Source organism: Tinamus guttatus, unplaced genomic scaffold (assembly GCF_059628265.1).
Source record: "Tinamus guttatus ecotype Peru unplaced genomic scaffold, ASM5962826v1 Tinamus_guttatus_pri_ptg000403l, whole genome shotgun sequence".
Taxonomy (NCBI): Eukaryota; Metazoa; Chordata; class Aves; order Tinamiformes; family Tinamidae; genus Tinamus; species Tinamus guttatus.
Window position 1 is genome coordinate 1,049,300 of NW_028288937.1, and position 20,750 is coordinate 1,070,049.

Genomic DNA, 20,750 nt, shown 5'->3' on the forward strand with positions numbered 1-20,750 from the left:
ATTAATGCTGGCCATGTGTTATGTTTGGGAAGTGGAGGGGAATCTGGATTTCTGAGAATCTCCTGAATTCTCTCCTGGGTTCACTAATTCAAAAAAAATAATAAAAAATCAAAGAAGGTTGTTTCCTACAGCAGTAATGAGCAATATTGGCATTATACTACTCAGTAAGAGCTGCAATTCTACATATAATGTGTGGAGCAGTTACATGAATGCTCTTGGAGTTTGTAAGATGCATGGCCTTATTTTTACCTGTTGCTGTGTGCTGTCTTTGATGGCATCCATTCTTTTATGTAAAGTGGTTCTCTGTCCTTTCCCTTCTGCTGCCCATAAGACTGCGATCTGAGAACACATAGTTTCAGTAGGTTCAGATTAGTAGGTTGCTTGTTCCTTGCACCAAAATAATGCGGTAACTTTGTAGGTGAAGAATTTGGTTTTGAGGCTGCTATTGCATTTGTGATTCCATATATTTCTTATAGAGTGGTTGTGCCTTCTATAATGAGACCCTTAAATCTTGTTTTATGAAGATACGCATTATAAGTCAAAGGCTTTGCAGACCACTAAGCATATAGGTAAGTAATAGCTCTTACGATCTGTAAATATCACTTTTATGATATTTATCTAGTAAATGATGACATCACTGTGCACTTATGGCATAAGTTTTCTTGCAATAACAGGCAAATCCTTTCTGAGCTGAGAGCACAATCCCAGAATGTTGTTTTTCCCAGACAGCCAAGGCCAGATAAAAACAAAAGAAGTACAAGCAGTCACACCCAGTGCTTCATATTTGTGATCATTACCTACATGACACTGCTCTTGAATAGAGTCAGTATTTTGTTTCTAACACCAACACTTTTTACCAAGACCACAATATGCTTTTATCTCTTATTTTTTACTATTTTTTGTTTTTAAGTTATTTTAATTAAAGGAACTTAGGCAAGAATTTCCACTGTTGAAACAATGCACATAAATAGGGGTGTTTGACCATTCATAGAGAATGGGTCTAGTATTGTGATCCTTACTGAGCAAATTTTCTTCTCAGCGAAGCCAATGATCTTGTGGGACTGCAGTCTGGAAAGGCATTGATTTGATTCATGAAAGAGCATCAGTTCTCTTAACTGGGTCCAGCTTCATCCCCTTGCAGGTGCACGAGCACCTGGGAAGCCTGTGGAGCAAAATGCAGGGTGCCTGTGGGGCATGTCCTACTCTAGCGTCCCGTGTAGCACCCTGCTGAGAGCTGCCTGCCCGTGTGCCCAGTCCTGCTCTCACCTAATGTGCTCACATGCACTTGCCTTGCAAGGAGCCTCCTTCATCAGCCTTTCTGACTGACAGATTCTTAGCAACAAATGTTTAAAATGGACCAAAAAATGCTAAATACAAACCAGAGATCTTATGCAGCGTGTTTCTGGGCTTATAGCTTTAAATACCCACAGTCTACACCTTGGTTTATACCACTACGAAAAAATATCTTTTTTTTTTTTTCTCTTTTTTTTTCCTCCTGTTTTATTTTGTAGGAGGTCCATTACAACTATCAGTATGACTTAACGGTCACATGTTGAGATGAATTTAGGCACAAAAATGCAGAAAGATATCTTGGAGAGGTTTCAGAAGTGGCTAATATTATTTAGAATACAATGTTTTCCCACTCTCTAGTTCCTCTTCACTGTGCCACATAAAACAATCCCTGCTGCGAGAAGAGAGCAGATGGTGATTCAACTGCTTTGTCCCAGTGACACTCGAACTCCTTAGCAGGCATCCACTTGGAGTGTACAAGGCTGATAGAAATTGTGAACAATTCCTGCTCAGGATTTCATAGTTTTCTTCCTCCAGCCTCTAGAATCAAGAGCAGGAAATGCATAATGTTTGTAATTTGAGTACTATTTGTTTCTTTTTAGCAAGGCTGGCAAGAAAGCTGTGTCTTTTAGTGGTGGAGGAGCTTTAAATTTGTTACAGCTGGTGTGCAGGGATACTCATTTTATATATTCAGTGACACTGAGTGACAAAACCATCTACAGGAAAAAAAATGTCTGTGATAAATATGAACCAGAGGTCTTGCACTGTGTTATGTTCACAGTTGAGAGGTGCTTAATTCCCCACACAGATCATGTTTAGTTAATTTAAATATTTGACAATCTTTTAGAATGTGACATTTCAGGTGTCCTGTTACATCTGCAACATGGTTTATTGCTGATGAGGCGAACTGGGAAGACTGAGCTATAGCTCACTGCTATAGATTCCTGCAATATTTATAAGCCAAACAAGTTAAACACTTTAAATGAAAGATTGTCTACAGAAATAAGGAAAATACCGACAAAAGTTTCTATTCCCTGTGCATGTGGGTGTGTCTGGGAGGACACATATTTGCCATACTCAGATACATCAAGATGATTAACTGCAGAGCCTTGATGGATTATAGTGTGGCTGTCATGGGTGAATCTTGTAATTATTACCAGGTTTTGCGAGGGTTTTTATTACTATTTTTATAATCATGAAGAATTTCACAGTATTGAAAATTCTTGTTAAAACTGCAACTCCTGGAATTTAATGACTTCTTGAGAGCTTTTTCTTATTTTATTTTTTCCAAAGCATGCATCTGGCACTGTTCTAGAGCAAGCCATAGAAACATGGATGCAAAGTCTAAAGATGGAGCAAGAATGCCCAGGTGAGACTTTAGAAGGGAAATCACACCCTGAGAGGGGAAGCTTTTGGGAAATGCAATCTCCAGATTTCCAGGTCTGTAACTATAACTTACCTAATAATGAAACAAACAGGTTAAGTATGTTCAAAATTTTAAAAGTTTCTTGATCTTCTAAAAACTAGGCAGTTGAAATAGATTATTTTGTAAGTGTTCTGCCTTAAACTGTCTTGTAAACCATTCCGAGATACATGCATTAACTAAATCTGTATTGCTTCTTCCATGTGGCTCACAGACCAAATAGGAGATACAAAGCGGTGCACAAAGAAAGCAGCTTGTTCTTAAAATTTTAACTCTATGTAAACAGTAACACAGCTTACAAAAAATAAGTACTATCAATAATCCATTTTTTTTTTCTTTCTGTTTCCTTTCTATATCAACATTGAAATAAATTGAGCAGCAGATCTAAGCATAGATTTTTCTCCTGTCTTGCAAAGACAAGGCCTTAAACTGGCTGAGGACTACTACAAAATGGCCAGCTCAGCAGTGTCATTTCTTTCAGGGTGTGATTTCATAGTCAACAGACAGTGCTCTCAGACTGATCCTCCTCATCCTCTGATTATGTTTCTCATTTCCCTCCCTTGCACTGTTGCTAATTTGGGTGCAGCTGTGCAGTAACTTGGACAGCTGCCTGGGCCAACAGTGAGGTGAGAGAAAAACCACCTGATTAAAGGGAATGAGGGAGGCTGCAAGGTGTTTCTTGGATGATTTCTCTGCTTCTTTTGTAATAACAATGCAGTAACATCAGAAACCAATAATTTTGAGAAAATCTAAAGTAAATAAGGCCTAAATATTTGATTTTGAATATATAATAAATAACTGCTGAGCATTTAGCTCATTGTCAATGTTTTCTTACATGTAAGGCATTCTAGGTAATTCTTTGCAGTCTATGTCATATTAAGGCAGCTCTCGAAGTTGTTTCTTGTCAATAAAGCCTTGCAGCAGTGGAGGCCTCTTGAGGCAGACATCCCTACAGACAGACATCCTGCCATCTGAAATCATTTAAAGGATTTGGTCTTTAAGGTAGGTTTAATTGTGTTAGTATGGTATGGTAAGGCCTCTGTCTGTGCAAAGCTGTCATCTTCAGTGGCCTGGATGAGTTCAAATACATTTGCATGACTGCAAAGGTTTAAGGTAACAGCTGCTCTCGAATTGGGTGGTGTCACACGGAGTAGTACCTTGAATCTGTAAACCTGATTTCTGATTAGAAGTTTTTTCTATGGAAAGTTGCACTGAGATTGTAAGATAGCAGCAAATTCCCCTGTAGTTCCTGTGGAAATTTCAGAAGTTCCCTAGGTGATCCAGAAGTACAAATACTACTGAAAGTCATTTCTGAGTTTTCAGAAGTCTTTTCCAAAATGTTCATATTCCAAGAAAACTCTAAGAGCTAAGGAACTGCTAGCTTTCATCACAGAGAAAGCATTCCTTATATGAATCATGACAGAAGAGAAAAAAAGAAAGCACCTGCTTCAAGTTAGCTGTGAACAGTCCATTTTCATCTTATTGCAGTGTAAACTTACCACGTTGACACCATGAAAATTGAACTTTGGCAGCTAATCTGCTGAAGACTGTTTTAGCTGAAACGCCAGTGGTTTGTAAGAATTGTGAGCATCAAATAAAATAATCTTATCTTAATCTGATCCTGCTGGCTTTTCTACAGTATACTGCCCTCCACAATTGTTGCTGGGATCAGCCCTTCTAGGAGAAATAGGCATCTATTTATAAGGTATGTTATATTTTCTTCCTATACAAAAATCTTATCTCAAATATTTTGCTTTGGGTCTTTAATGAATTTGTATTTTAATTGGAAAAAATATAGTGAAGAAATACTTTTTAATATACTTTAAAAAAAGAATAGTCTGATTACTTTTTGGAACTTCAGATGGCCAGCAAAAGTGAAATACTATTTTGCTGTTAGCTGAAGAGCTTTGCAAGAAGGCTGTGGCTTGGGATATCTTGCAAACTAACATTTAACTTTCACATTCTTTGCTTACAGTAGAATTGACAATTTCACCCCATTAAAGCCACATGGAAAAAATACATTCGATACAGCCATTTGAAATATGTCTCATTAGACCTGTGCAAAAGAGAAGGAGGAAGGTTGTGTAGTTGTACATATCCTCAAAAAAGTACTCTTCTAGAACTGTGTCTCAGCTCAAAGGAAAGACTGAATTTCAGACTTAAACATATAGAGATTAGACTTTCTAACATCTTGTTTGCATATATCTTTTCTGGGTGGTAATACTCAGTGATAGCACTGATTATTTTAATGGACTCTTGGAGAGAATTTGATAGTAAGGTTAAAACTCATCAACTTAAATTTTGTATGACATTGCTTACAACTGCAACTTTCTGAAATCTTCTTTTGCAGGAATTGGTGCAAACTACTGCTTTATGTCCATGTGTGGCTATCTGTGCAGGTAGATCTGTGAGCTTTGGTTTCAGTCTGGTTTGAAAGAATCACCACTTTCCAGACACCTAAGGGAAAACTAGGTTTTTTCCAGCTTCCTCACAAGCCAAGGATGGCGAGGAGCATTTGAAAAAGAGATATAAAAATCATTTCAGTCTCATGTGCTAAAATGAATCAGTTCTAAGTGATTGTTGTGTGTCGAGCTCCCTGTACCTCACTTTGAATGTTTACCTTGATTCAACAGCCTCTGAAGTATCTCAGTAAAACATTTCTCATTTTATGCTAATTTATTTATATAGTTTTAAAACATTAAGAAAATCTAAAACCGGAGGATATCATGAACAGCACAACAAATGCAACGACATTCTAGCAGTGTTAAAAGAATAGCTTGGGCAGTGAGTGCAGTAACGGATGCTAACAGAAACTTCTAACCTATTTTATAGGAAGAACATTTTGCAAAGAAGTCCTGTTTGATTTGAAGCATGCTATCTTACACTATCACTAAAATTTGTTGGTTGTGAAGTGGAGGAAACAAGAGCTGTAACTCCCTGTTTCTGTTCATCAGAGGAAGGTGCTGCTGCAGTTGACTATAGATGTGATCATGTTGTCTGGGAAAACCAGGGAGCAGAAAGAAAGGTCCCGATAATCCCCTGTAGAAAAGAGTGCTGGACATGTGAGTTTCTGCCCAACTGAGGAACTGAATATGAAACTTCAGGATTTGCCAATGTGTCTTAAATATTTACATAAAAAGGTCATATCAAAGTGGCTTATGGACAACAGCAGCTTTACTGACTTTTGCATTCAGTCAGAGAACTGGCATGTGCTGGAAGAAAGTTAATTGGTGCAGTTTTGAGCCCCACAAATGGAGGAGCCATCAAAATGCTTTCTAGTTGCTTAGTGGGAGTTCTGATAATACCAAGATCTTTATTATTATTAAAAAATGCAGCCATCTACCACAGACTAAACAAAAATCCCACAAGACAATAGCCCTGGCCCATGAGCACAGTATCTTTAATTGCCCTGCCTAGCTGGAACTGGCATAGGGGTGATGTGATTGTTCAAATAGGAAGATTTAGTTTCTTTTACTACTTTCCTGTTTAAGTTCATCATGTTATCTTTTAACTACAGCTTTTTGTTGTTGGTGGTGTTTTGCCATATTTTGGAGTTATCTAGTTGTTATTTAAACATTTATTTTACAAAACCAAACTTTTTTCCTCTTCTGTATCTCATTGGCAAGAGTTAAAAGGGCATGATTCTTAAGTGGTGCCACAGTGTGCAAGACCAAGCGTGCAGATCATGAAACTTACCAAAGTGGTAGAAAAAGTTTTTGGCTTATAGTAAAAGGGTTAGTTCTGCAATGGCACCTGTAAGGCAGATCTATGTACTTGGTCAGAAAATCATCCTGATGATGTTCTTCAGGACAAAAGCTCAAAGTATCCAAGAGTTATACACAACTGGAAGGAACTCTAGACACTTTATTATAGTTGGGCTCTTGTAGTCATTAAGAGTTACACAATAACCCTGCTTCTTCCATTTGCATTGGCCAAAAGTGTTTTGCACAGTCACTGGTGTTCTTAACTCTGCATGTTTCATGCCCTGTTTGAAGGCAAGTGAGCAAAACAAATGCAGCCGTAAATTTTGTGCAATTAAATTAAGCTTCCACCTGCCCAGGACTCGAGAGCATCAACAACTGGCAATGCAAAGAGGCCACGTTATTAAGATGTCATTATTGATGCTTTTCAGTGTATCTGATAGCTTGTTATCATCACTGTTATCATGTAATTATTAAAATAATCACATATGTATATATAGTATACACGTATAACTTTGTATAACATATTGTAAAACAATGTAGGTCGCATTTTATGAAACACGGGAAAATAAACTTTTATTTACACCAGGTGCTGCTGCTTTCTGTAAAAGTTTAAGACTATACACATTTCATATGTGTATAAAATATATGCTTGCAGAGCTATACACACACAGGTTATAGTTTTCTATATCTGTATTAAAGACAAATCCTGATTACTGATTCAGGAGCTCAGAAATTTTACTTCCTCAGGTTTTGTGTTTGCAAAACTTCAGGCGTGATATCATTGACTTTTGTATTTGATTTAAATGAAGGAAAAAGGAGGATTAAATTGTGATATCTATATGGATTGGATAATATCTATATTGATTTATACAATCCAATACACACTCTGGAGTGCATGCTGTTTGCCCAAGTGTGTATCATGCCCTATGGATAAACTGGTATTATAAGTCAGTCTTGCTCGATTCTGAATTAACTCAGGTTAACAAAGGCTTTTAATCATTCAGTGAGGATGAAGTTGAGTGAAATTTTGAAGTTTTAAATTATCAGATATTAGAACACAATTGCCTATTACAGAATTGACAGTTATTTTAATTATGAAAAGCACTAGTGTTATGCTCAAATATGTCAAGATTTTATCCCAAGCATGTATTTGAGAAAAAAAAAATACAGGAAGAAAAAATTCAAGGAGGGTTTTTAGAGAAAGTCATATTTTCTAAAAATGAGTACGAAAATGTCACCTGTAGCCAATTCTTCCACTTCTCTTTTTGCCACAAATTATCTGAGCATCTTTCAGATGAGGATTTAGTTTTAGTGTGTGTGAATACCAACACTGTTTTCCACTAGCTGGCAAGTAGCTAGAATTAACAGTGAATAAATGCATATCTTGATGTTAACATCAACTAAGTCACTTGATTGAATGTTGGTTGTATTTTGGTTTCTAAAGGTGCCTTTGTGTGTTGAAGGCCATGCCTGAAGAAGAGTCACTGGAGGGAGAAAATATTGGAACTGTATTTTTAACATTGTCCTGCGTGAGTTAATTTGACAACAACTAGAGTTTGGGGAAACAAATGGCACTAAAGTTTTTTTTAAAAAAGAAAAGGCAGTGTAGTCTTCCTCGTGGTGATGTAGCCCTTCTGCTAATTCTGGTTGCTAGTAAATTAAGAAATTGATTATTGAGAAATATTGGGTAGCACTCTGATGCTCTGTGGCCAGGAAGAGAATCATCCTTATCGCCGTGAAGGCCAAGCAGAATTCATTGTCAGAGTCGCAAAGCTTTTCTACTTGAGCTTCTGACTGAAAAAGCCAGTTGTGAGAAATGGGTATAGAAACTTTCTGTTTAACTGGGGAATGTATATTACTCAGATTTGGCCCTGTATCCAGAAGTATATAGGTTGATCTGATTGTTATCAGAATGTCCTTTTTTCTTTCTTGGTCCTTCCAGGCTCAGTTCTTGCTCTTGCTGAAATCAGTGCCAAAAAAAAAGAAAAAAATCTGAAAATGCAGAATGTGACTGTGATTGATTTATTTTAAGAAGGTCTTTCTGAAAACACACTACTCTCTGCTATATAACTGCTGAACCTGTGAATCTACTTAAAATCTAAGCTCTTTCTTTCCTGGAATCCTCCATCTGACACCCTCTTCCCTTGGTTATGATAGAAAGGTTGTTGTGCTTGGGATGATCAACAATCATTCTCTGATTGTGCATTATCCTACAGAAGCGGCTTGGAAAATTGAAAAGCTTACTTCATGTTTATTGTAACTTGCATGTTTAGGTAATAATTGGAAGTTTAAGAGTAACACTAGTGTGTTTAATCCCTGAATAAGGATTTAGCCCTAAATTATGGACAGAAATCCAAACTCTTCTGTATGTTCATGTTATACTTTCTGTGACTTTTGTTGGGTTTAAGTTCTTAGTTCCTGTGAATGTCTTGTGCTTCTCTGGAAAGACTGCAGTGATTTTTTGCCAACATCAGTCATCAGGAGTGGGATGGGAATCCAGGGCCTGGCCCAGATTTGCATTCCTCCTGGAGTCGGTTCTGAGGACTCCTGCAGAGATCTGGGATTGTGCTGGTGCTCCAGCTACACAGCATTTCCTTACGCAGTCTCTCTGCACAGCAGAAAGGCTACTGGCCTTTAATGCAGAAGCACAGTAAGGATGAGCACTAGCAAGAATTCAGGGCGTCTGCTGGAGTGGAGTGACTCAATGCTGGCATGGATGGGCCGTGTATTCACAAGAATACAAACACCTGTCTGCATCACAGACTTAAAATAGGTTTCAAAATTGCTTTCCATTATGTACCCTGAAATCTGCTGCCTTTCTGCATTGCTACCGTAAAATTATATCTATGGTAAGTGCTGAAAAGTTTATTACTAATTCTCTTCCTCATCCTTGGAATTACTTGGCTTTTACCCTCCTCAGTGCAAGAACTCTATGTAACAGCTTATTTACTCATCTTTAAAAGAAAAAAAAAAAGTGCAGAAAAAGGACTACATTTTAAAGAGATGGTTTACAGAGTAAGCAGAGCATGGCTGGTAGGAATATAGCTTAGATTGGACGAGTGTCCATCTTTGTTAAAACAACAGTTGTGAGGGGCCGCCTTGAAAGGGTTTTGGTGCATCGCTGCTTGCTAGGCTCTAGTCAGGCAGACAGATTTGAACTAGATGGAAATTTCCAGCAATGTTAGGGTGTCCTGATTTTTGTCTGCTTGCTGTAGTCACCCTACTTTCCTCCGTTTCACTTATTCATAGCATTCTCAAGCCTTTTGCATTAAAACTGCTGACAAGCATATATATCAGGTGCTGCCTTTTTTTTTTCTTTTCCTTTTTTGATCTAAAAAGCATAGACACTCTAGGAATACATGTGATTTGAGAGTCCGTCTGCCTCAGCAAGAATGGCCAGCTCTTACATGTTAGCTTCTCATCCAAAATTCTGTGTGCACCTGCTTCTGTATATTGTTCCTCCCCTCTGCCAGCATCAGTTGTTCACGTACTAGACACGCAGATGAGTGGGGGATGTTTGTTTGATAAACCATGATGATGCTTGTTTCAGAAACATGGAGGTGATGTGGGATTGCAGGCCTTGAAATGTCAATCTTTGGGGCATCTACTTTTCTCATAAAGTATGACTATCTTTATTCAGTCTCTCTTTTTTTCTCTCTCTCTTATTTTTTTTAACTTGGCAAGGATAATGCAAACATTGATACTCCTCATAGCTTGCAAAAGATATTTTCTTGTCAAAGGCAGATGTTGCAGCAGAATAGGGTAACAAGTGTGATTTTGGTTTGGCTGTTGTGGCTTTGTCTGTGCAGGCATAGGGATTCCACCTTTAATGTCAGGCTCTGGGAGCGGATGAATTTTTTGTACTCTCCTTGGCAGAATTTATTGCAGGTGAGGAGTTGCCATAAGGGTCTGAAATGTGACAGTGGTGTCTGAGAGAAGCCCTTTTCCTACAAGTCCTCTATGACTGAGACTCCTGTGGGGTTGATCCGAAGTGCCCAGAGTCCTAGGGGTCCCTTCCACCGACTTCCACGTGTTTTGTGCTGGGCCTGTACGGAGCTGGGTTTGGGGGATTTGCCAGCCGCACTGTTCTCCCTTCCTGAACAGCAGCAACAGTTGCCAGTGTGCCCTTTGGGTTTTGTTTGCTTTGTTTGATTTCCTTTGTGCAAACCTCTTTTGTCAGGGGCTGCTTGACGGCAGCGTCATTTATCCTAGTTTAATGTGAGGTATTAAATCTTTTGTGCAAATCTGTTCTCTTTTGGATAGGACCAACATTTTTATGAGAAGAAAGGCAACAAAGTAAAGACTGTTACATATGTTGTTGTCCATCTTGCTGTTTTAACTGAACACCATCTGCTGATAAGCTGAATCCCTTTTGAAGGGGCATCATTCTCCTGTTGTCATCTGAAGCACTTCTGAAAAACAGCTTTTTGTTTTAAAGCGGTGAGTCATATTTGGATACTCTGTATAGGAATTTTAAATAGTTGAAATAACACCTGTTTTGGGAAATGCTTTATACTGTTAGTTGCTGTTTTGAATGATTCTAAGTACAGTGGGCCATTTTGGATAGAGAGCAGAATAGTAATTTGAAAATCCAACAGTAAGAATTCTAACTTGCTTTGCGACCACAGTGAGGTCTTTTAGGGATGAGACCCTAGAATGAGGGACCCCCTCATTCTGAACACCTACATTTATGTGGCTCATCTTATTTGCATATTTGCTGCTTTTACTGAAGTGTCTAGAACAAGTAACAAGAAAGGATTGTAAAAGTTGGTTGCTTTAAAAAACAAACAAAAACAAGCTGCTTCTGAAGATGCTGGCCTTAACAGATGCTGGTGTGGATATAATGGAATGGAATCAGTATTGGAATGTAAAGCTTCATTAATTATTTGTAAACTACCTTGAGTGGTAGGTGCTGAGGAAGTATCTTTCTTTTATTGCTATTTTTAAATACAAAAGCCGTATGTCTGTGTGTAACAAGGAAAATAACTCAGAACTTCCACTAGATGTGTTTAAAGGGAGAAAATACCCCTTAAGCCAATGGCTACTGTCTGGACACTGCTGTTTAACAGGTTATTTAATAATGTGCATATTAAATTCATATTCTATATCTGTAGTTGTTCTTTTTAAATAGATCAGTAGTAACATTTGCGTTTTTTCAGAAAAATGGACTCAAGTGTGTTCTTGGGCTGGTTCTATTTGATGGCTCCCCTAATTAACTGAGGATAAAAACTGCCTGGCAAGATGAAGGAAAGTTCAGAGCACAAAGTTCATGGCCTGCTTCATGGGCAACTTAACGCACTTGCTCCCTTGCTGATCGAAAGTGTTTGTTTTTGTTAGACAGGCACAAAACCACACAGATCTCCTGTCTCTAAATAAATTCCTCAGGCTCAATGGGGAAATGTGAGAGAGTACGGATCAGGTTAAACTGGAAGGCCTGGGAGTAAGACAGGACTTGCCATATCACAAGTAGGGTCAACAAAGTCAAATAAGGAAATGTGAGAGAGTGAGAAATGTCTGATACTTTAGGCATGCTGGCTGCTAACACTAAGCAGAGCAGTTCAGCAGAAGTATTTAGTAATTAGCTGTGCTGGCTTTGAGACCAGGTACTTGGCCCTGGAAACGTGAATGGTTACACTCACATTTCCTGAGCTGAAGCAGACAGTTTTGGAGGGAAAATGAACTTGTGTCTCTGCTGAAGAAATGTCAGTGGGAATTTCGCTATTGACTGTAAAGTAGCTAAGATTTAATTATACGTCTTCCCGTTCCAAATTTCTGGGCTAATTATTGCCTGCATTTATTCTTGTCAGGCTTTTTGAAGTCTGCAGGAGGAGGCTTTGACTTTTGGCCTTTCTGTCAGCATTAGTAAACACAGACATCTTAAAACATCTTAAAATCTGGATAGTTCAGCAGAGTATATAAGGGCAATGAATTAGAAAATCACTGAGCTTACACAGTTCTGTCATTAAGGAAGATAAATCTATGGTTTGAGACTGTTTTGGTTTATTTTATTTGGCTTGAAAGATGACACTAAGAATTTCCTAGTCTGGGGTGAGAGGAAGATCTAGAAAAAATACTATGTTCTAGAAAAATGGAAACAATTTGTTTGTAAGCAGTTATTAAATAGCATCTGACATTGTCTCATTTCCAATATTTGCTTCTAAATTGATAGATAGCAGCATGATCATACCTGACAGTAAAAGAAATGAAACTGAGTTTAGTACAGACTTGGTGTTTTATTTTGATGTACTAGATTGAGATGGCTGTTCATAAAATATGGAAGCAAGAAGGATTTTGAGAGTTTTTATTTATAAAAATCTAACAGAGAGGTCGTAATAAAAAGACATGCGAATATATATTATCTGTACTTTTGATGCTGGGAAAACTATTTTTTTTTAGTGGTCTTTTATAGTATTTATATTTTGGAATCCTGTTCTGTTATCTGAGAATGACACCTGTAGTAGCACTAATTTATGGTACAAATCTTTCACACTTCGGTGTGAAATTTTCCCATTTCCAAGTTTCTGTTTCCAAGCCAGGAGCTCTTTTGCTGCTTATTGCTTCATAGTTGCTCTTTGGAATGGTGTAAGGATTCTTACAGCACATCCAAAGCAGACCCAGCTCACAGAGTAGGTGGTCTCTGAAGTGCAGATTGAAACAGGACGAAAGAAAGATGCCCACAGGAGACTGACCAAGGTGTCGTTTTCTCACATTTCTGCCTTTGAAGCTAGTGGGCCATTGCATGAAGGCTGCTCTGAGGTGTGAGCTCTTATACATTGTAAGATCAGATTTCACATTATGGTTCTACCACTTGGATGAATTAACTGCCCTGAGGGCCTCCCTCCCTTCCTTGTAGCAGCCCTGAGAGGACAGGGGTCAGGTTAGTGAACTGACTGGCAGAAGAGTCTGTTTTGTTTCTTGTAGGACTCGTTTCCAACAGTTTAGTTCACTGAACTGGTTCCTTTGAGGGGCATGGGCTGAGCTGTACAACTAGCACAAGGGAAGCTAAAGGAGGATCTGAAGGACTAGATAATATCCTGCTGCAGCAAGGAGAGAATGGTTCTCTCTGAGGAAGACGAGTGCCATGGGGTGTTACCAGTCAAGTGTGCATCAGCTGGAAGTGGAAAGGTCTGCAGAACTTGCATCCTCAACACGTGGATGGCACTTAAGTATAAGATTTGTCCCTGTATTTGCAATAAGCAGGGAGATGTACCCCTGTATTGTGTCAATAGTTTGTCTCTCTGGGTGGTAGGAATGTGTTTTCCTTCTCTTTTACCATTGAAGAGAAAAATCCAAGGGATGCTTAAAACTCACTAGAAAGTGCATAATTCTTCAGACTGACTTGGTTTGGATTTGAAATACGTTCCCTGGGATTCACCAGCTAACTAGATAATGTGCTGAAATCAATAATAGGAAAAATTGTGTAGAAAAAAATGCAAGCTGATCTTCAAATGAAACCCTCTTTCAAGTAAGAAATCCGCTTGTGTTCTGCCACACTATTCAATGTTAGGCAAGGGCAAAAAACGTAAGCCCTCAATAGCATATTTTTCATCCAAAAAGCTTATTCCATGAGATTTCAGAAACCATGAACTGATTTTTGGAACCCTCTTGTGATCAGAGCTGTGTCTGGAATCAGACATGCAGAATTTCAATATATCACAAACGAAATTGAGGTATGTTTTCTCTGAAATTACTTCCAGTTATCCAGATTCAGCTGTCTTTAATTCTCCAGCAGTGGTGGGGAATTCTGTTGAGGGTAAGAACTGGATAAAATTGCAATCTGGGAACAGCAGTCAGCAGTCTGGGAACAATGCGGTATGGGCATTTTCCTGTTCCTCTTCAGAAAGCTCCATCTTGTCTGGTATAATTTGGCCTTTTGGAACTCTGAACCAGGAACATCATCTGGTACTCTGAGGTGAAAGGCACCTGGGTAGCCATATCTGTTTTTTTTTTTTTTTTTTTTTAAATGGGGGGAAGGGTGGACGAATTCTCAGAATTTGGATGTCAGTGCAAAATGGTGATAGCAGTTTCCCTTTTGATGGTAAATCTGTCCCAGGAGCTGCTCTTCGTCCCTGCTATGCTGCCATACTAATAAGAGAGTTAGTGGCATTGCTGCTAGCTGGCTCTGTCTCCCTTCAGGCAGTGAGTAAAACAGTCACTTTCACAGATCTCCCAGCCAAGGCCCAGCATTTACCTCAGCCAAATATTTAAGCTCCTGACTCCTGGATCAGGGAGAAGTTATGAGCCTGAATGCTCAGCTGAGTCTGCGCCAAGTTCTCTGGGATGCAAATCTGGGTTGTTTGTTGAACTGGAACCTGGTGCCTTTTGGAGTGAAACTGCTGGCTGGCTTATGGGGATGGCAGAACATCGCTTAGAAATTACACCTCAGTTTACAAGCTCAGCCACACTTGTTTACAGTAGGTTATTTACTGCAGTTCTCAAAAGCTGTACAATAGAGCTACTCTGAAAAATCCCTCACAGCCCTTTGCAAGTGAAGTTTTTCTTTGTCATACCATCAGAAAATGCTGTGTAAGAGAATACTTGCACCTGCTCTATCTCCCAGAATTATCATGAACTCAGCAATGGATTTTGTGTTCCTATTTTTAAAAGCCATCTTGCTAAACAGATGTAGAGAATGTTCCCATTGGAAGAGTAAGTGCATAGTAGTGCCGCAGTAGGGAAGCACTGTGAACTTGGCATGCCTTGTATCAGCTGAGAGAGGGAAAGGGGGAGATAAGAGAACAGAATATATTCTGGTTTTGTGTGTTTTTATTTGCAGAATTCTGACTTGCAAATCTGGCAGTGCCACAGTATGGAGAAAAACTCTCTTTTCAAGTCTCCTTCATGTGGTAGAGATCACCTGAGGGGTAGCTGAAATTTTTTCTTAAAGGAATTAAAGACTATTCTATCTTGCCTTCAATATGAAATAGTTGGCTTGAAGCATTTGAAATAATTCTCTTTATAAAAACAGAAAGCAAAGCATGGATATCATAATCTGCATTCTGATTGCCAGGTTTGGGGTCACTTTATGGAAGCTGGCAGTCTTGCATGGAGAAAGAGCCAAGTGTTTTGTTATAGCCATGGGGCAGGCAATGAAAAGACTTGCGGAGTTCCTGTTGGGATATACCATGATTAGACCAAGTTTACAGACCTTTAGGCCAGACCCTATGCTTTCTCTGGGAAGGTTGTTAGAAGTTGGCTGTAAGTTGTTTGGCTGTTGCAACAGTCCTGGAGATTGGCTGCTCAGTCCACAGCCTGATTTTGTACTGGCTGAGCACACCCAGCACCTCCAGCTCTCCAGCCAAAGGCTGGAAGAAGGGAAGTTACTGTCTGCATGTTGGAAGGCACTGCTCCACTTAAGGAAATGCCTCCTGCGACCCATCCAGTAACTACTGTGCATTGACTGAATGGCTCAAAGCGAAATGTGAGAGACATCTGAGCAGAGGATGAGTCTGTTTGGGCAATGAAGGCAAAAAGAGTTAAAACTTTTAGTGATTTCAATATCTTTTTTTTTGTTTAAATCTGTCTTCAGTGGAAATAGACTGTAGGGCTTGTCTATGCTCAAACTTGTCTGGTTTAATTAAACTGATGGTTTAAATCAGTGTTAATACCTGAGTGGATATGCACATCAGTTTTCACTTCTTTGTATAAGCTTAACCTGCCCCTGCAAACTACAGAGCAGATTTAATGTCACTAAAGAATTTTGCCACATATAATTGCTTAAAGAGTCCAAATTACCAAGGCAAACAACCAGCCTTTCAAGTTCTCTTACTTAAGTACGGGAGCAAAGGCTACATTTTGGAAAGATGTGTTGTGCTGGCAGTTCACTTGGGATTATGCATGGCTGTGCCTAGTGATTCTATCTGAACTTGGGTAAGTAGGAGGAGGGTTTATTCTCTACCTTGATCTTGCAGTCTTAATTCACAGCTGGGTTTTGCGAACCAGGCAAAAATAGGAGACTGAAATTCCTGGGAGAAGGAATTGCTTGCTTGTACTTATTTCACTTGTCGTTTGGGTGCAAATAAAGAAACTGAGAGTATCTGGCACTGATTTATCCTCCAGCTGAGGACTGGCTGGAACGTTACAGATATTAGCTGCTCCTCAGTAAAAAGTTGAACAATATATCAGAACAGGATACATGCATGCACATACACATTTCTAAATGCATATTTTTTTTAAGGAAGGAGCAGCTATGTAAAGTGAAGTGGCTTTGAAGAGAGAAATACAATAGTTTGTTATGCAAAATTCAGAAAGTTCTTGTATAAATAGGTTGCAAATTTTTCCCTTACTTGCTAAAACTCCTCTAAAAGGATATTAATTTGGAAATATAAAGGGAGAGGTGTAGTCTCTCTGAACATGAGGATTTAAAAGTATGAATCTCTGTAAGAATAAATGTTTAGATAGAGCAAGAAATTTCTGATTGCAATGAATATTATTGTGAGTTAGGAACAAATAAAAATAACATGAAAAAGTATCTAATGGGCCAGCAGCCACTCATCAGCATGTGTAGATCTTTATAAATGAGATACTTGTATGTGCTATAATATGTCTTTGTCTGTTTGTACTAATACCCAGTGATGTACCAAGTGCTAACTAAAAGTAGTGCGTTATACTTCAAACACAAAGTGGCAGCCACCCCTGCACCACGGGACATGATGCACCTATCAATTATACACTAAGAGGGATGAAAGTGCCTGAGCAGAAGTAATCGCAAATCACCGTGTCTAGGTGCAGGGGTGATGTGAACACAATCGTTTTACACAGATAGCGGTGTGTAGATGAATAGCAGATCTTCATCTTGAGTGGGCTAATTTGACTGGAGGCTATTATTTGCCCTTGCCTATTGTATATTTAATGAGCATTTCAGGAGGGAAATTGAGAGGAAAGCAGTTGTGATAGGTCCCTCTCTACCTCCCTCTACTTTTATCTTCCAGAATGAATCGAGACAAGTTCCAGATCTGTGTGAGTCCTCATTCCCACTCCCTCATCCAAAAACAAAACAAAAGCAAAAAACACCACCAAAAACAAAAAAGAGGCTTTTCTTTGTGGTTAAAGCAAATCACTTTGTGCTGATACCTCTTACAGAACATAGCTTTATTAAAATGCAAAAGACTCTGCTCACTGCTTGGGAAAGGGGCTCTACATTTCACTTCCACACAAGGTAACTCGGTATCCAGACTATCTCAGTACACATGGGACTTGGAGTAGATCTCAGCCTGTGTCCTGGAATGCAGAAAACAGCTGCTTTGCCTATAAATAAACCAAGAGCCTATCCTCATCTGAGACTCTTTTTTTTCTTTTAACAGATATGTCATAGAAATTAGTTGTCACTTTAACTACTGGTGTGTAAAGTTAGAATATGTGGTAGTAGAGGGATTCACATTTTAATATATGGAAGTTAGTTGCACTGTGATCAGGTTTCAATCTCATCACTATCAGTATGAAGTTACAGTGGCAGCTTTTGTGCTGCAAGAGGTAAATCTGTCAGTCTCTCTTCTCTAATCCCTGTGCTGCTAGAGGTTTATATCTTGTGTAAACCTCATGGTTTTATTCAAAAACATGTACTGTGCACCAGTGATTTTTCTTAAGTTTCAAGCACTTATATGGAATATTTTAAGCACTTAACAATGCTTTTACTGTGGAATAATTACTTGTTTGACTTCTGAACTGCTTTCTCTCCCTCCCCTTTTTTCATGCCACTCCACAGGGAAGCAGCAGTTGGAAATACACTGGTCCTGTGAGCCAGGCTCGGTCCCAGCCTAGAAACAGCATCTCAGAGTGGTCAGCTAACTCAACTCTTCCCTTCGTGCCTGGCCACGTGCACGAGGTAACTACGTGTGGTTGTGTTAACAGCTACATGATGTGAATGTCTCGCATCCGGGGGGCTGCTACTGGGCAGGAGCTGGGCAAAACACCTGGGCATCTGGTCCGGAAACCCAAAGTTCTAGCACTTATTTAATCAATCATAAATCAAGCATTTGATTATGCACAAAACAAAAAGTTTCCATATTTTACTCAATTCTAATCGTGTGTTATCAGACAGATAACGGTCACGAGATTTATCAGTACGCACAGGAGCTGCATTCAGCCATATTCATGTAGTAATAGAAGGGAAAATAGCATTTTCCTCATCTCTTAGAAAAAAAGCGGTAGGTCTGACTTGCAAGGTTATTTACTCTCCCACAATGTAACTCTGTACTAGCCTTGCTGAGCCCAAGCAAGCTGGAACAAGAAGAGAGCCTGCAAAATTACTGATAGACAGTGAGATCCACCCAGCATAAGAAGATCTTGACACTCCCCTTTCCCTGCAGTGCCAAGTGGTTGCTGCAGCCCTGGGATTGCAGCGACTGCTGTTGGGGAATGATGGGCAGCAGCCAAATCCCAGCAGCAGCAATCGCCTTCCTTAAACACTTTGGGTTCCCTTTTTAAGGGGCTGGCAACGGGCCATAGTTTGAGTTTGTCATCTTATCTCCTGATTACTCTGGTTGGAGGGAGGGAGAAGCTTTTTTAACCCTGATCATTTCTGCCCCTTTTTCTGAGTGACAGCTGGAGCAATTGGAGATTAAGGACAGCATGGTTCCTTTAAAGGAGCCTGTTACTCCATTTTGGAAAGCAGCCACTGCCCCTTTCCTCAAAGGAGCTCTGTACCTGATCCATCCCCAATGCCCTGTCTGCGCTCTAAAGTGTAAATGTCCCATCTTCTGAACATAACTGCCAATACCAATCATAAAAACAAAAATGCTTGAATTATGTTTAGACCTTGGCACCTTTATATTTACTTTGTGGTTTCTGAAATTTGGTATTTACAAAGTTATTGGACTATGATCCTCTTTTTTTTTCCCTCTAAAAACAGGGCGGGGGAGGGAAATATGGAGGCCAGACTGATATCCCCTTCCAGTTAAGTAAGTTTAGAGTTCTCAGTGTGGTGTGTGGTCTGTTTGTTTGTGTGTGGGTTTTGTTTGTTTGTTGGAGTAAAATGAAGAACAGACTTCACCCCCCTGACAAACACAATATTTTAATGCCAGTGGCTGCTCGGCTGACGTCGTTGGCCGGTTGTGACTGTCATGCAGCAACCGTGTGTGGTAGGAGCCTTCTGATTACCTGGGTTGCCAGAGCAGCAAGCATGGCCCATGCACATAGGCCCCGTTGCGTATGAGCAAGCCCCGTGCACACAGGCAGCCCTACCTGCGTTTTAGTTTGTGTTTCCCTTTGAAACCACAGAAAGATTTTGTTCAGTTTTTCTTCCCTGTTTAGTCAGCCAGATAGCTCTCCCAAAGCCACTTATGCACTAGCAGCACCGTCTTTATGGGTGTGTTTTTATTTGCTAACAAAGCAGGTAGCCCATTATGAGCCTGACGAAATAAATTCCCCATTCTCTGCTGTGACCTGTCTGCTGGTGACGTTACTCAGTGTACCCTTCTAGTTGTACTTCCTGGGCATTGGTTATTTATTTATTTATTCTTTCAAACAGTATAATTTCTTTCCAATAAGGAGAGAACAGCGCAGGGCAAATTTCTCATAGCATGTTTTTCATAGGAGGATAAATTGCATCATTTCCTCCGGCTGGGTCCTGCCAGACTTCTCTCTGGGACAGCTTCCCTGAGCAGACCCTCTGCTGAGGGCAGCAGCTGCTGCCTTTCTTGTTAGCTACTGGGAGGATATTAAATGTTCTCCCTCCTGGTCCCTACACAGACAAGCTGCACAGTCAAACAGCTAGTGACTGGGGGTGGTAGCCAAGGGGTGAAAGGATGCCCTGCTAATAGGGGCAGTCGGCATCTGCAGGCCTCTAGGGAAACTTGCCCAAACCTTTTTCTAGTAATTGAAGGGATTATCTGGAAATCAATAATAAAGGTGGCAATTAGAAGAGAAAACCATCATCAAGGGAAGCTAAATTTTGAAAGTACTGTATTGAGAGCAATCATGGTATGGTTTAGTGTAATTGTAAAGCAAACCAGATTGAGGAAAATGGTTGAAAAGTGACCCTTAGCTGGCAATAGGGCTATATGTTCTTTCTTATCATGGCAGAAATATCTTTTTTCTTTTCGCCTTTTTTTTTTCTTTTTAGGTGTATTGACCTGTGTGAATAGCTGTCAGTCTTGACTTTTAGCATCTATAAATACATATGAAATTACTTTAAATGAGAACACTATAGCAATCTCTGATTTTTAACTTCAGTGTACCTTTACTAGTCTGCACTGTGTGTTGTGTAATTAATTTGTAACATACAGGAATTTGAGATTAATTTTTTTGAAGTCAGTGGAACTTTATCCTTTCACACCAGAAATGATTTTGGCTCATCATCTGCTGCTCAGTGTTCCTCCTAGCAGATGGTCTAT